Consider the following 16044-nt stretch of genomic DNA (forward strand, 5'->3'; position numbering starts at 1 on the left):
GCAAAAAGTTTAACCTTGTTGACAATCAGAGAAATGTAAATTAAAAGAACACATTTTTACCTGTCAGTCTGGCAAAGATACACAAGATGAATAGTATATAGTATTGGAGCCGATATGCAAAAACAGGCAGTCTCAAACCCTGCTGAGGGCAATTTGATAGTAACAATCAAAATATAAAGCACATATGCCCTTTCATCCAACAATTCCTAGGAATTTATTCTACAGAAGTATTTGCACAAATACACACTTAAAATGTCTGAAAAGGCCAGGTGCAGTGGCTCATGCCTGTAATCCCAAAACTTCGGGAGGCCAAGAGGGGGCAGATCACTTGAGGTCAGGAGTTCAAGACCAGCTTAGCCAACATGGTGAAACCCCATCTCTACTGAAAATACAAAACTTAGCTAGACATAGTGGCACACACCTGTAATCCCAGCTACTCTGGAAGCTGAGGCATGAGAATTGCTTGAACCTGGGAGGTGGAGGATGCAGTGAGCCAACATAGTGCCATTGCACTCCAGCCTGGGTGACAGAGTGAGACTCTGTCTCAAAAAAAAAAAAAAAAAAGAGTCTGAAGGGTGATGTTAATTGCACCACTCTTTGTAATAGCAAAGAAAACACGTAGAAACAACAACTGTCAATAAATTGTGGTATATAAAATGGACTATTAGGTTGTTAAAATGAAATGAATCTATATATACTAACAGAGAAAGATGTATATGAGGTACTGCTAAAACAGCAGTTGCCAAACACTATCTATATGGTATAACTGCAGCATTTTAAAAAATGAAATATCTGCTGGGTACAGTGGCTCACATCTGTAATCTCAGCACTTTGGGAGGCCGATGCAGGAGAATCACTTGAGCCCAGGAGACTAGCTTGGGCAACATAGCACAATGCTGTCTCTACAAAAAATATTAAAAATTAGCTGGGCATGGTGTGCACCTGTAGTCCCAGCTCCTGGGGGGCAAGGGTTGCTGAGGTGGGAGGATGGTTTGAGCCCAGGAGGTGGAGGTTGCAGTGAGCCGAGATTGCGCCACTACACTCCAGCCTGGGTGACAGAGCAAGACCCTCTCTAGAAAGAAAAAATAAAATATGTGTATATTTATATTTATATACAGCATATATTTGTATCTCTACATGTGATATCATGGTGGTAATTAGCACAGTTTACCAAATAGCCTGATTCTCCTCTTTACACCCTCACGGTGGGATTGCACATCCCCCATCCCTCTGAGGTTAGCCATGGCCCTGTAACTTGCTTCAGCGAATCAAATGTGAGCCGAAGGGATGCATCACTTCTGGGTAGACGTTTTAAAAACCAGTGCAAATTCACCACCACATGCTCTTTCCCTCCCTCAGTGACTCATGAAAGCAGGTGTCACAATGGGAGACCACGATCTCAATAACCAAGATGATGAGAGACCCCTGCTCCCCAACCCCACCAGCGCCCATTGAACCCATGCGCAAGAAATAAACTTTGGTTGTATTAAGCCACTGCTCTGAACTCTTAAGTCACCTCATGTAAAATGACCAGATTCATCTTCCTAGATGTATAAATTCATAAACCTTTTATTGGGAACAGAGCTTTTGTGTATACAATCACACAATTATTATTATAACCACCTTATGAGGCATTATTATCTCTAGTGCACAGATGAAGACCAGGGAGGCTGGCATGCCTAAGATAAGATACACACTAATGTCAGAGCTAAAGCTGGAACCTAAGTCTTCAAGTCTACTAGTTTTGTTTGTTTGCTTTTGAAAGTTATCCCACCGCCCTGTCATAAGTACAGATGGTTCCTAATGATCCACTAGTGGTTCCCTGGTATTTGCAGCTCCTTTAAGGAATTAAAGACATTTATGAAATTGGCTGGGCACAGTGGCTCATGCCTGTAATCCCTGCACTCTGGGAGGCTGAGGCAGGTGGATCACTTGAGGTCAGAGTTCAAGACCAGCCCAGGCAACATGGTGAAACCCCATCTCTACTAAAAATACAAAATTTAGCTGGCCATGGTGGCGGGTGCCTGTAATCCCAGCTACTCAAGAGGCTGAGGCAGAATTGCTTGAACCCGGAAGGCAGAGGTTGCAGTGAGCAGAGATCGTGGCACTATACTCCAGCCTGTGTGACAGAGTGAGATTCCACTTCAAAAAGAAAAACAAAAAAAAATGTTGCCCAGGCTAGTCCTGAACTCATGAGCTCAAGCGATCTTCCTGCCTCAGCCTCCCAAAGTGCTAGAATTGCAGGTGTGAGCCATGGCACCTGATCGAGAAATACACTTTTGAAAAGAGTTAAGAGAATTTTTTTTTTATCTCACAGAGTTTTAAAAAATGTTAATACAAAGATTCAAGAATAAATATGCTTTCTTACTAGCATGACTTGTTATTTCTTCTTTCATAAATCAGAAATGAGAAAAGGTAGTTTTATTTGTTACATGTATAAGTTCTACCACTTTCCAACCTATAATTATCAACTATTTAAAATAATATGTTCAGTACATCAGAAAGTATCTGAAAATAATCAAGCCAGATATAAAAGACAAAAAAATTGCTAAGTTATTACTTATGACACCAAGCTTATAATCCAACCATTCACAGATGCTATACACAAAGAGAAGGGAACTAGACCAGGTATGGTGACCTGTAATCCCATCACACTGGGAGGCTAAGGTGGGAGGACTGCTTGAGCTCAGGATCTCAAGACCAGACTGGGTAATACAGCAAAATCCTGTCTCTACTAAAATACAAAAATTAGTTGGGCATGGTGGCCTGCACCTGTAGTCCCAGCTACTTGGGAAGCTGAGGTGGGAGAATCACCTGTGCCCAGGAAGTCAAGGCTGCAGTGAGCTGTGATTGCACCACTGCATTCCAGCCTAGGAGAGAGAGTGAGACCTGAGTTTTTTCCTCCATGCCTTGCTACCTGTGCTGCCCCACAGGGAACGGAGGGAGCTGAGGCTGAAGAAGCAGGGATGGGTCAGATCATAAAGGGCCTACATGCCATATTATGGAGAAGATGCTTTATCTCACCAGCAATGCAGAGTCCCCGTACAGTTTTTAAAAACACAGTGACGTAAGATTTGTTTTCCACACAGATCACTCTTCTTGTGGAGGTGTAATTTAATCCTCAATTCTTCAATTTCATCTAAAGCCCACATTGATCCACCCTCCTCTCCCAGAAATTCATGTACCCCAGGTTAAGAACTCCTGTCCAAGAATAAGATAACAGCAGCAGGAACAATGAGAGGATTAAAAAAAAAAAATTCCAGAAGATGCTAATCTAAAGGAAGTGATGACTGCATGGAATCAGTAGGGAATGAAGAATTCAGGTTTCTAGCTCTGATGTTTCAACAGACGGTGGTGTCACAACTAAGATAGGAAATATAGGAGAAAGAGAAACACTTTTAAAACTACAAGAATGTAGTTTTAAAAAAAAAAATCTTAGATATGTTCTGAAAAATATGGCATAAGCCTGATCCTATTTCCCCAGTGAATTCCACAATAACCTCCACAATGTTTTCAACTGACAGTGTTTCACTAATACTTTATCTTTCTCTACTCCCTTCTGTTCTTTAATTAGCTAATTAACTAAAAACAAATCTGCACATGCTAGAAGGCCTAAAGAAATTTTTTTTTTTTTTTTGAGACGGAGTCTTGCTCTGTTGCCCAGGTTGGAGTGGAGGTAGTGGCACAATCTCCATTCACTGCAAGCCCCACCTCCCGGGTTCACACCATTCTCCTGCCTCAGCCTCCCAAGTAGCTGGGACTACAGGCGCCCACCACCACGCCTGGCTAATTTTTTGTATTTTTAGTAGGGACGGGGTTTTACCATGTTAGCTAGGATGGTCTCAATTTCCTGACCTCATGATTTGCCCACCTCAGCCTCCCAAAGTGATGGGATTACAGGCGTGAGCCACCACGCCCAGCCAGAAATATTTCTATTTTTAAAAATTCCTTTCTGGATTGTGTATAATCACTGCCTAATTAATATGCTTGGTAAATCTGGTAAGTTCTTACATCATATCTGTATTTACAGAGACCCTTTGCTGACCACCTCCTGCCTTTATCCCACCCGAGTCAGAGAGCGAGACCTCCAGCAGAAGCCTTTTTACCTTTGACAGTTCTCCCAGGTCAGGCCGCACCCAGCCCAGTTTGTCCAGCACACACTCGTCAAACTTTGCCTGCTGTTTGCTTCAGTGATGAAACAACTGCTGGCCAGTACAATCAATGCAAGTCCAATATTCTGTAAAAGGCTCTGCACAGTGACGTTTTATCTGCCTGGAAAAGAAAGCTGGGTTAGGGGCATCTCTTTGCAAAACAATGAAAAACAGAAAAGTGAGAAAAAAATAGGTACAGATCTCAAATACATAGCCTTGCTTTTTGAAAGGTAAGTGAGTACATATTCTTACCTCACTTACAAGACAACTTCAGGATCCTCAATTTGAGAACAAGTTAGTAAACAAAAAAGATTTCTGAGGTAGAAAACCTAATTTCTTTATATAGTAAGAAGAAAAGAGCGTAGCCTAATGCACGCCTATTTTACTCAGAGGGGAACTCCTTACTTGGGGCCTATTTATTCTTTTCTTCAGATCCAATTCCTCTAAGGGTATCAGCTTAGCAAATTTAGAAGAGAAGGAGGCATAATTAAATCATGGACATGCTGATAGAAGTCAAACGCGACAGACAACGGCAAAGGAAGAGACAGAATTATAAAAAGCAAATACACAAACTAACAAGCAGAAGATCCTGGGATCATTCAGTATAAAGACAAACTGTACTCCACTCCTCAAAAGCTCAAGGTCCTCATTTTATTTACGCATTGAACAAAAATAGATATTAATCCTTGCTATCAAGAACAAAGTTATATTATATTTGGTATTCTCTGTTAAGAAGCAGGCTAGCATATAATTCATTCTGTGGCCATCAAAAATGGCTAGAGAAAATTTAACTTCTGTGTATAAAAAGAATAAGTTTCAGTTTTTTGCAAAATCCTCCTTATCTTATCATTCAACCCTGCTAGTATGCATGTTCAAGCAAGAATAAAATACCATCATTTTATGTAAAAGCCATACTTGAGGCAGTGAAATTCAGAACACCTCTTTCTCCCAATGAAATAATAATTTTATTATTTAAGTGCTTACCTGTCATACTCCAGAAATCTAGCTACACTCTCACATGAATCTTGTTTAACATGGATCAGGAAGGAAGGATCTCAGAGATGGCTTAAGGAAGTATACAGTGAAAAATCTGCTTTCCACCCTGCCCAATAAGCCACTCAGTTGCTCTCCTAGAGGTCCACCAACGTCACCAGCTTCTTAGGTTTCCCTTCCGGGTATACTAAGCATAACCTGCACCCACATAACTTCTACTCAAGAATCACTTTGGTAGAAAGCAACCATTTCCAATGGGAGTTTTATATTCCTCCAAAACGCAGCAGCAGCAGACGGGCTGCAAGCCACTACTCTAGTAGCACGGATCCCTGTTCTGGACCCTGTTACCCATACCTAACAATTATCTACTAATGCCTAAAACCAGCAACTTCAGCAGTGAGAAATTCCTCTATGGAGGCAGTTAGGCACCTTGGGAATTTGTGAAATCCAAACATTCCTTAAAATGTACTACCACTGGGCCATGGAAAAAATGCTTTGCAAAAGTTCTCTTAGAAAATAAAAATTGTTTAGGCTGCATGCTGTGGCTCATGCCTGTAATCCCAGCACCTTGGGAGGCCAAGGTGGGTGGATCACTTGAGGCCAGGAGTTCAAGACCAGCCTGGCCAACATGGCGAAACCCCATCTCTACTAAAAATACAAAAATTAGCCAGGCAGGTGGCACACACCCGTAATCCCAGCTACTCAGGTGGCTGAGGCACGAGAATCGCTTGAACCCAGGAGGCAGAGGTTGCAGCGAACAAAGATCACGCCACAGCACTACAGCCTGGGTGACAGAGTGAGACTCTGTCTCAAAAAAAAAAAGAAAAATTGTTTAAATAAACACACACACACACTCAATCTCACTGGCAATCAAATCAATGCAAATTGAAACATTTGCACCTCCCAAATACTGCAAATTAAATATTTGCACCTCCCAAATATTTAAATACTATGCATACCAGAATCCAGCGCTGAGGACAGCATAAATTGATCCAACATTTAAAAAACAAAAGCATTTGCTGGGCACGGTGGCTCACGCTTGTAATCCCAGCACTTTGGGAGGCCAAGGCAGATGGATCACAAGATCAGGAGATTGAGACCATCGTGAAACCCCGTCTCTACTAAAAATACAAAAAATTAGCTAGGTGTGGTACTGGGTGCCTATAGTCCCAGCTACTCGGGAGGCTGAGGCAGGAGAATGGTGTGAAGCCAGGAGGCGGAGCTTGCAGTAAGCCAAGATCGTGCTACTGCACTCCAGCCTGGGCAACAGAGCGACACCCCACCTCAAAAAAAAAAAAAAGCGATACAGTTCAAGAGCCATAATGATGTTCAAAGCCCTTTATAGAGTAAACTCACTGTTAGGAAATTTATGCCAAGGAATTATTAACTGATGAAAATGATCTATACGCAAAGGTAATCACTGCAGATTTATCCAAAATAATCAAAAACTGAAATCAACAATGATGTTCAATAACAGGAATTGGTCAGGTACGTTATGGTTGGTTTATCCACTGATGGAATAATATATAACCATTAAGAATGATGATCATGGCCAGGTGCGGTGGCTCACACCTGCAATCCCAGCACTTTGGGAGGCCAAGGAGAGCTGATCACTTGAGGTCAGGAGTTCAAGACCAGCCTGGCCAACATGCTGAAACCCCATCTCTACCAAAAATACAAAAAAATTAGCCAGGCGTAGTGGCGCAGGCCTGTAGACCCAGCTATTCAGGAGGCTGAGACATGTGACTCACTTGAAGCCAGGAGGCAGAGGTTGCAGTGAGCCAAGATCACACCATTGCACTCCAGCCTGGGCAACAGAGTGAGACTCCGTCTCAAAAAAAAAAAAAAAAAAAAAAGATGATCATGAAGACTATATAGCAACTTCGAAGAATGTTTCCAATAATATCAAGTGAAAAATGAATTTCTCAATGTATACATACTATGATTATAACCACAAAAATATCTTTGCATAGGGACAGAGACAGCAGATGCAAGAAAGGAGGAAAGCAGCTACTGTGCTAAGGTATCTATTTTTTTCTCTAACTTCATTGTAGTGGACATCGGTGGTTTCTGCCTAGCCAGCAGTCATTCCCCATTCTTCTGTAACATCCTTCTAATTTTCCTTTGGGAACAACCCCTCCCTGTCTCTCAGCAATGTGGTTTGGATGAAGCTAAGTCCACTCCCCATCTCAGGCCTGACCAATTAGAGCTTTTTATCTCCTGAAGCACAAGTGATGCAATGATACGTATACGAAGTCTGCCAGCCAGGACAATTAGACTCAGTTCAGGAGCTTCTGCTCACTTCTGGATAAAGGGCACACTTTGTCTAGGTTTGCTAAGCAAGTATCAACAGAACAGCAACTCGAGTGGCTGGTGGCCATTTTTGGTACAGCAAGGTGAGAGTCTTTCTGAAATGAGGTCAACAGAGAAAACCAGGACTAAGAGATTGTGAAAAGAGGAGAGGCAAAAAGACATCAAGTAGTTGTGAAATTATTTAAGCCCTTGAATCCAGCCCTGCCTGATGCCAGGCCTATTTCTGGACTTCAGAGTTACAAGAGCCAATTTCCTTTGAGTTCACTCTCTCTCCTTTTAAATACAGTGCTAATATGCTTGTTAAAACATTTTCCTACAATTACACTGTTTAGTTTTTTTTTACTTAAGTATCAAGCACAATGACCTACCTAAAACCTAACTCCGAATACAGTTTTCTTTCCATCATACCTGTGTTCTGTAGTAATGACAAAACCTAGTGAATGCCTGCTTAAAAAGGACTGTGATAGGTTGTTTTACATGCCTTTTCAAATTTTTCACAGCAAAAAGACTTTCCCCTTGCTGTAGCAAAAATGGTCACCAGTCACTTGCTTAGCAAACCTAGATAGGTATTATTTTACAATTTGGAAACTGAGATTCATGGAGATAAAAGAACTTGCCAGATAATAAAAACAAAACCAAAAATAATTATCATCCTTTGAATGTTTTACCTTGGTCTGATTTCAAAGCCTATGTACTTCCTAATAAAATCCAGATTATTAGCTGGCTGTTCACTTATTCATTTAAACCTTTATGCTTCAACCAAGTAGGCACTGATACCAAAGATTTTTACCTAAAGAAGTCCAAAGCACACTTGTTGACCAGTTTGCCTTCCTCTAAACACCGCCTCGGATCTTTCTCTTCCCAGCGGCAGAGCATAAACTCCTTGTTGGGCTTATCACATTGAGCTCCATAGTGATGGGCCGCAGCTTTAAGCACAGCAGAACTAATTTTCACCTAGGAAAGGAAAGATGGGACAAAGGCCACAGACTGTGAACCAGAATACCACTTTCTCAGCTTTACCTCATGCGGGTCAGAATAGAGAACACAAAAGTAGCACTGTTCTGACTTTACCAAGAAAATTAAACACTGTCATAATAATAATTTTTTTTTTTTTGAGGCAGGGTTTCACTCCCATCCCCCAGGCTGGAGTGCAGTGGCGCGATCTCGGCTTACTGCAACTTCGGCCTCCCAGGCTCAAGCGATTCTGCTGCCTCAGCCTCCCAAGTAGCTGGGATTACAGGCATAAGCCACCTCGCCCAGCGATTCTTTAAAATCTATGGTGATTTAGAGAACACGAAGCTCTTTCACATATATTATTTTCTTCACTTTTACAATAGTCTCATGAAGAGATTAATATTCCCATTTTAGAGCAGAAGAAATGGCACCCCTAATAGAATCTTTATTTATGGTAGAGAGAAAAGGGGTGTAGAGAAGGATGAAGTCTTCTGGGATGCAGGGAGAGGAACCAACTCTGGAGAGCTTTGCTGAGTTTCTGCTGCTGGAATAAAATTAATAGATATATAAGGCTGGGCACAGTGGCTCATACAGGTAATCCCAGCACTTTGGGAGGCCAAAGCAGGCAGATCACTTGAGGCCAGGAGCTCAAGAACAGCCTGGCCAACATGGTGAAAGCTTGTCTCTAGTAAAGATACTAGAGATGTATCTGGGCATGGTGGTGCACACCTGTAATCCCAGCTACTAGGGAGGTTGAGGCATGAGAATTGCTTGAACCCAGGAGGCAGAGGTTGCAGTGAGCCAAGATCACGCTACTGCACTCCAGCCGGGGTGACAGAGCAAGACTCTGTCTCAAAAAAAAAAAAAAATTAAATTAAATTAAATTAAATTAAATTAAAGGATAAATAAAACTCCCAGAGGACTACGGAGTCACAGAAGATGAGGCTGGAAGAGATCACAAAGAGCATCTAGTCCATCTAGTAATAGTCCATCTAGTCCATCTAGTAATAACTAATAATAAAGTACTAAAATCTACAAATTTTTTAAAAATCAGAGCATATCCAAGGTTGCCATCCCTTTAACTATGCCCACCAGTTTCGCTCAATAGTATTTTAGTGATATTTTCTTGAGAAGATACACAGTGTAGATATAGCCAGCTCAGAGAGAACTGCAAACTGTCCAGGGCCTACAAACAGCTGCTTAAGCAAGAAACCTGTGGTCCCTTTTCTGTACTACCTTTTCTTATACCAATACCACAATGTTTTAATTACTGTCACTGAAGATAACATTTTGTTATCTGGGAGAACCATCCTCCTCATTCTTCCTTTTCAAAACTTTTTTGGCTATTCTTTCAGATGAACACCTTCCCCCAATAATTTGCATTCAAATAGTATTAAATTTAGTTATATGTTAAATTAGGGAACAATGGGCACTTTTTATAATACTGGGTGCCTGCTCAAACTTCACATCCTCAGAGAGCCTCTCTCTAATCATCTTATATAAGCTATTATCAGTGGTCACTCATGTGGTCTGGTCTTAGCATTCATGTGCTAAGTCTGATCAATTCTAGACATACTTGTTCTTTCCTCTCTGTAAGCACAGTTTCTGTATTAAGCACCAATTACACTGGGGTCATTAACATCTTTCTCAATAATTTTAAGAGCCCCTGAGTGGTCTGTGTGTGACTAGAACATAAGCTCCCAGAGGGAAGGGATTTTGTTTTCAACAGAGATCCACTACTGTAAAGATATCAATTCTCCCTATATTAAGCTATGGTAATTAAATATAATGTTGACTACGGTACACACCAAGCACCCAAAATAGTGTCTAGCACAAGTAGCTGTTGAGCACCCACTCTTTGCTAGAAAATGGGGATACAATAATTAGAAAACAGATATGAATACATCAATCACACCTTCTCATCCACAACACAGTATTTCTCTCCATTTATTCATAGTCAAGTCATTCTTGTCCTTTGGTTAAAACTAGTTTCCTTCATTATAGGGACCTTGAACATTTCTTGTTTATTCCTCCGTATTTTAGCACTTTTGATACTATCTAAATAGGATAGTTTTTCTATTAGACTTTCAAACTGTTTACTGCTTGCTTGTATACTGTATTTTCTCTCCAGCCATCTTACTGAACTCTTGTTAGTTCTGACACAAAACTCAAGAAGATTAACAGAAAAACTGCCATTTACAAATAAAAACTGTCTCTTTCCCTTCTGCTACTTTATTTTTTTCTTCTTATTCTCATTTCCTATTTTATTGCTTTAACCAACCCCTTCAGGACAATACAGATGAAGAGCAATGACAGCAGACAACCTTCCCTTTTTCTAAAATTAAAAGCAAGTTTGGTATAATATTTGCTGTTGGTATCTGGAATATAGTTGTTTGGATATTCCTTGTTAAGAAAGCTTCTTTCTAATTCTAATTAGTTTTGCTTTACTGTTGTTTTCTATACCAGAAAAGACTAAAATTTTTAGGCTTTGTTTTCATTAATTTATAAATGTAACATAGAGCATTAACAGATTTTGTAAAACTGATCCAATGTATTTCTAGAATAAAATCTAGTCTGTCACAGTGTATTATGCTTTAATACACTACTGAATTTGATTTGTAAAATTAAAAATTGTTGTGTGAGAACAGTCTGTAATTTTATTTTATTATTTTTTTGAGACCGAGTTTCGCTCTTGTCCAGGCTGGAGGGCAGTGGCGCAATCTCGGCTCACCGCAACCTCCACCTCCCGGGTTCAAGTGATTCTCCTGCCTCAGCCTTCCTGAGTAGCTGGGATTACAGGCATGCACCACCACATCCGGCTAATTTTGTATTTTTGGTAGAGACGGGGTTCCTCCATGTTGGTCAGGCTGGTCTCAAACTCCCGACCTCAGATGATCCTCCCACCTCAGCCTCCCAAAGTGCTGGGATTATAGGCATGGGCCACCACGCTCAGCTGTAATTTTATTTTTTATGCACTTTATGCAGCTAGGTTATTAATAAAAGGCAAGGAAAGATGACAAGAGTAATTAATCTATACACTATAGAAAGGAGAAAAAAGTTATGTCTATGTCTATTAATAGTGCAACTGTTACAATTATCAAAGATAAAGTTATGACATAAGTGAAATCTGCCATGATGACTCTAATAAATTTATGTTTAAAATCTGTAAAGTTTTTGTATTAAAGTTTTTGAAAATAAAAGAATTTATTTAGGTAAACTGGCACACATTTGCTTGTTTTATTACCTATAAACAGCTAGGAGAATAAAAACTAACACTCAAACTTTTCTAAAAGCTTAATATATTTTAATAATTAAGTTAGTTATATTTACTTGTCATATGCCTTAAAAGAGCTTTAACTGGCTGATTCAATTATTCAAAGGCCCAAAACTATACGGCCCAAAAAGCCTGACACATTATTTATTTCCCTACAAATGTGGAAATCTTATCAAAATGAAGGTATACACATGTTGCTGAGCACATAAAACACCATCCCTGTCACAGGAAAATAAAGGAAGACATTGAGTCTGTTTCATAATTAATGAAAAAGAGGGATGTGCTAGAGACAACACAGTGAGTCAGTGGCAACCCCAGAACTAGAACACAGAGATTGTGACCTCCAACCAGGCTTCTTCCCATTATATCACCATCACTGAGGTGGATGAGCCTGAGATGTCACCAGATCCCCTCACCTGCTTCTTCACTGAGACTGATGAATTCCAACAGAAACAACATCCTTTCACAGCTGTTTACCATGAATATCGTCTCAAATTCATTCAGATCTCTTTGTCTCAAACAACACAGAATTTCAACATCCTTCTCATTTATTCTCACAACAGCCTCACTGCACAGCAGGGCTACACAGTCTGCAGGTGTGGAAACTGAGACAAAGTCACCATCTAGAGCCAATCAACCTTCTAGTCCTGTCCTTGTCTCCTTAAACTACGTCTGTACCTCTTTTTGTAGTACTTTATTTATACCATGCCTTGAGTTTTCCTAAATTTATGTAAAACAGAGAATAGTACTTAATAGAACTGTTATGAAGATTAAATGAGTTAATATATATAAAAATAATAAGAACAGTGCCTATCACATCGAAAGCACACCATAAATATTAGCTATTTTTATTTTTACTCAAAATTATCAAATGTGTCCAAGGACTTTCCAGTCCAAAGCTTCTGACTGCTTTTTCAATGGGGATGTGTCATAACTCCTAAGCCAATGAGGTCCAAAATGTATTTAACTCGTTCTCCAAACGGGCTCCTTTTTCTGGCTTCACCAGTACTATTGCCACGCTGCAAATCTGACTTTGATTCTTCAACTTTCCCTACCTCCAATATCTAATCCATTGCTAAGTCTGATCAATTCTAGATATACTTGTTCTTTGCTCTCTGTAAGCACAGTCTCTGTAAGCACCAATTACACTGGGATCATTAACATCTTTCTCAATAATTTTCAGAGCCACTGAGACCAGTCTCCCTGCTTTTCTTTTTCTTTCTTCAATCCATTCTTCACACAGCTGCTACCATGATCTCCCTAAATGACAATTCTTATTTTACTCTGCTGTTATATTAGCAACCAAACTCTCATTCAGCCTTAACAGCAGAGTAAAGCCTAAACTTCTTAACGGGTACCGAAAGGCTTCTGGACCCAAACTATCTTTCCACCCTTCTCACCCGCAACATTTCAAAAAGGGACTGACTATTTACTGTTCTCTCAAAACACTGAACTCCTTTTTGACTCTCTGCATTTTCCTATCTCCTTACTTTTGCTCGGACCCTACCCTCACTTAGAGGGAGGGGTCTTCTCTTCATCTCCGCCCATAAATGCCATTCTTCATATGCCATTTAGTCATGTCTTACATTATGCCCAAAAAGTGCTTTCTCTATTCCCTTTATAGTTTCAGAGAATTTTATAGCTGGGATCACCTCATCTTACAAATAACCGTGTCTGCAAATGCTAAAATCAAGTAATCAAGGTGACCGGCAGGTAGGCCTAGAATTTAGATACAACTTCAAATCTTTTCCTAAACCACATCTTCCCCCTTTCATAGTATTTAATCACACCTTGTCTTGTATTTTAGTTATTTATGTAATTATTCGTATGTTCATTCAATTGTGTGAAGAGTAAAGGCAAATGTATTTCAGATACATCAGTTGTATGAAGTAGAACTTCAGATGTTTGTTGAACCTAATAAAAATTGCAACAAGAAATACAGCAACTCAAGATTAACCTAGCTACATGGGGTGGGGGCAGGGGGTTGGTTCACCGGGGGGAACAAAAGAGTGGGGGCCACATGGCAGCTCCCCTCTGCCACCTCAGAGTAAATGTCACTTTAATATAATAAAGTCCCTGAACATAGCTAATAATTTCTTCCTCTGAGGAAAATAACAGTTGCCACTCTCACAGGCATCTAAGATTAAATGAAGCATTGCAGGTAGAAGACTTAACATATGGCCAGGCGCGGTGGCTCACGCCTGTAATCCCAGCACTTTGGGAGGCCGAGGCAGGCAGATTACGAGGTCAGGAGATCGAAACCATCCTGGCTAACACGGTGAAACCCCGTCTCTACTAAAAATACAAAATATTAGCCGGGTGTGGTGATGAGCGCCTGTAGTCGCAGCTACTCGGGAGGCTGAGGCAGCAGAATCGCTTGAACCCGGGAGGTGGAGGTTGCAGTGGGCCAATATCGCGCCACTGCACTCCAGCCTGGACGACAGAGCGACACTCTCAAAAACAACAAAACAAACAAACAAAATACTTAACATGGTGCCTGGTATATCATTGCTGGTACATCATTTCTAGTCTTGGCCTTCCTCTCCTTTAATACAGCCTGTTCTACTATCCAGCCCGGCCATGACACTCCTCTGCCTTAAAACCTTCCACCTCTTCCCACCACCTCCCTTACTGGATCAAGTCCAAACTGTTTGGTCTGGCCTTGTAGAAGCTGCTTCCAAGTCCTATCTCAGCCCGAGTTGCCTCTCCAGGCTCAGCACCTGCTGCTTCCCACCACCACCACTAGGGTCACATCAAACTGTACTTGGCTTCCTAAACACACAAGTTCTGCTAGGCCGTCTCATTCTTGTGAGTTTTCACCCATAATATAGTGGAAAAGCACTGGTTTTAAAATCAGACCTGGGTTCACTTCCAGCTCTATTACTTACGAGCTCCGTGACCTTGGGCAAATCATTTCTACTCTCGGGGACTAATTCCTTATTTATAACGTTACGACCAATTGTGTGTGTGTGTGTGTATATATATATATATATGACCAATTGTGTGTGTGTATATATATATATATGGTGTATATATATATATATATGGTGTATATATATATATATGGTGTATATATATATATAGTGTATATATATATATGGTGTATATATATATATATATGGTGTGTATATATATATATATGGTGTATATATATATATATATGGTGTGTATATATATATGGTGTATATATATATGGTGTATATATATATATATGGTGTATATATATATATATATATGGTGTGTATATATATATATGGTGTATATATATATATATGGTGTGTATATATATATATATATATGGTGTATATATATATATATATATATATATATATATCTTACCTTATAGTGTTGCTGGGAGGATTCAATGAATTAATGCATGGAAAGTAATTAGCATCCTGCCTGGTATCTAGAAAGGACTTGATCATGTTAGCTATAATTAGTAGGGTATGTTTCTACTTCACTTCTCACAGCACTAACTACATTGTAGTGTGACTGCCTCTTTATGTGTCTGTCTCCCTACTGGATTGTAAAGTCCATGAAAGCACGAAGTACATCTCTTCCAGCGTTACGTGCACACGTTAATTACTCAAATGATATCTCTTGAATAAAAGAATGCTTTAAATGGGTCCTGTTACCAAACACCTTCCCAAGGCTGTGAGTAGATGCACGCTCCAATATTGTCTCATTTTCCCGCGGCTTCGTCACCCCACTCTATGCACTCGGCACCGGCCATACCACTTTAAGGTAGGTGACCGTCCCCCTCGACTGTGAGCCCCTAGGGTTGTATACTCACCTCGCATGCAAGTTTGAGGATTAAGCGACATAAGCTAAGGAAAATGACTGGTTGGTGCTTAATAAAATGTATCACTATTATTCACGGAAGGAGAAACAGGTCGCTGTGGAGGGCGAAAGGGGGAGGATTCTAGAGCCACTGCAGGATGCGACAGGGTGGGGTAGAGAGGGGAGGCGACTCCCAAAGCTGCGGAGGGGACCTCCGGGGGTCGACCTGTATATGCGTTGGAGGACTGGGGAGGGGGGCCCGGGTCCCAGGATCCGCGGAGCCCAAGCGGGGCTAGGCCCAGGCCCGAGAAGCCGCAGCCCCATGTCTCCCTTGCCTGTCCTCCGGATAGCCTCACCTCATCTACTTTCAGCTCCTCTAGAGTGGGCAGCTCCACTATCCCCGGCATGACGGCTGCAGCCCCGACCCCGACGAGAAGCCCTCAGCCGCGTCGCCCCCATCTCCTCGAACTCCCCTTTCGACCGCCGAGTGCCACACGGCGCCTGCGCATGCGCATCTGGCAACACTCAGGCGTATTGCCCTGCCCAACCACGAGCGAGGGAGCGTGCGCAATACCGAGA

General features: G+C 41.0%; 1 pseudogene; it reads right to left on the reverse strand.

Annotated features, from left to right (window-relative positions):
* LOC129525412 (NADH dehydrogenase [ubiquinone] 1 alpha subcomplex subunit 8-like) overlaps positions 1-15969 on the reverse strand; it is a 67645-nt pseudogene extending 51676 nt beyond the window's left edge.
* Positions 15970-16044: the final 75 nt, after the last annotated feature.

Source organism: Gorilla gorilla, chromosome 9 (assembly GCF_029281585.2).
Source record: "Gorilla gorilla gorilla isolate KB3781 chromosome 9, NHGRI_mGorGor1-v2.1_pri, whole genome shotgun sequence".
Taxonomy (NCBI): Eukaryota; Metazoa; Chordata; class Mammalia; order Primates; family Hominidae; genus Gorilla; species Gorilla gorilla.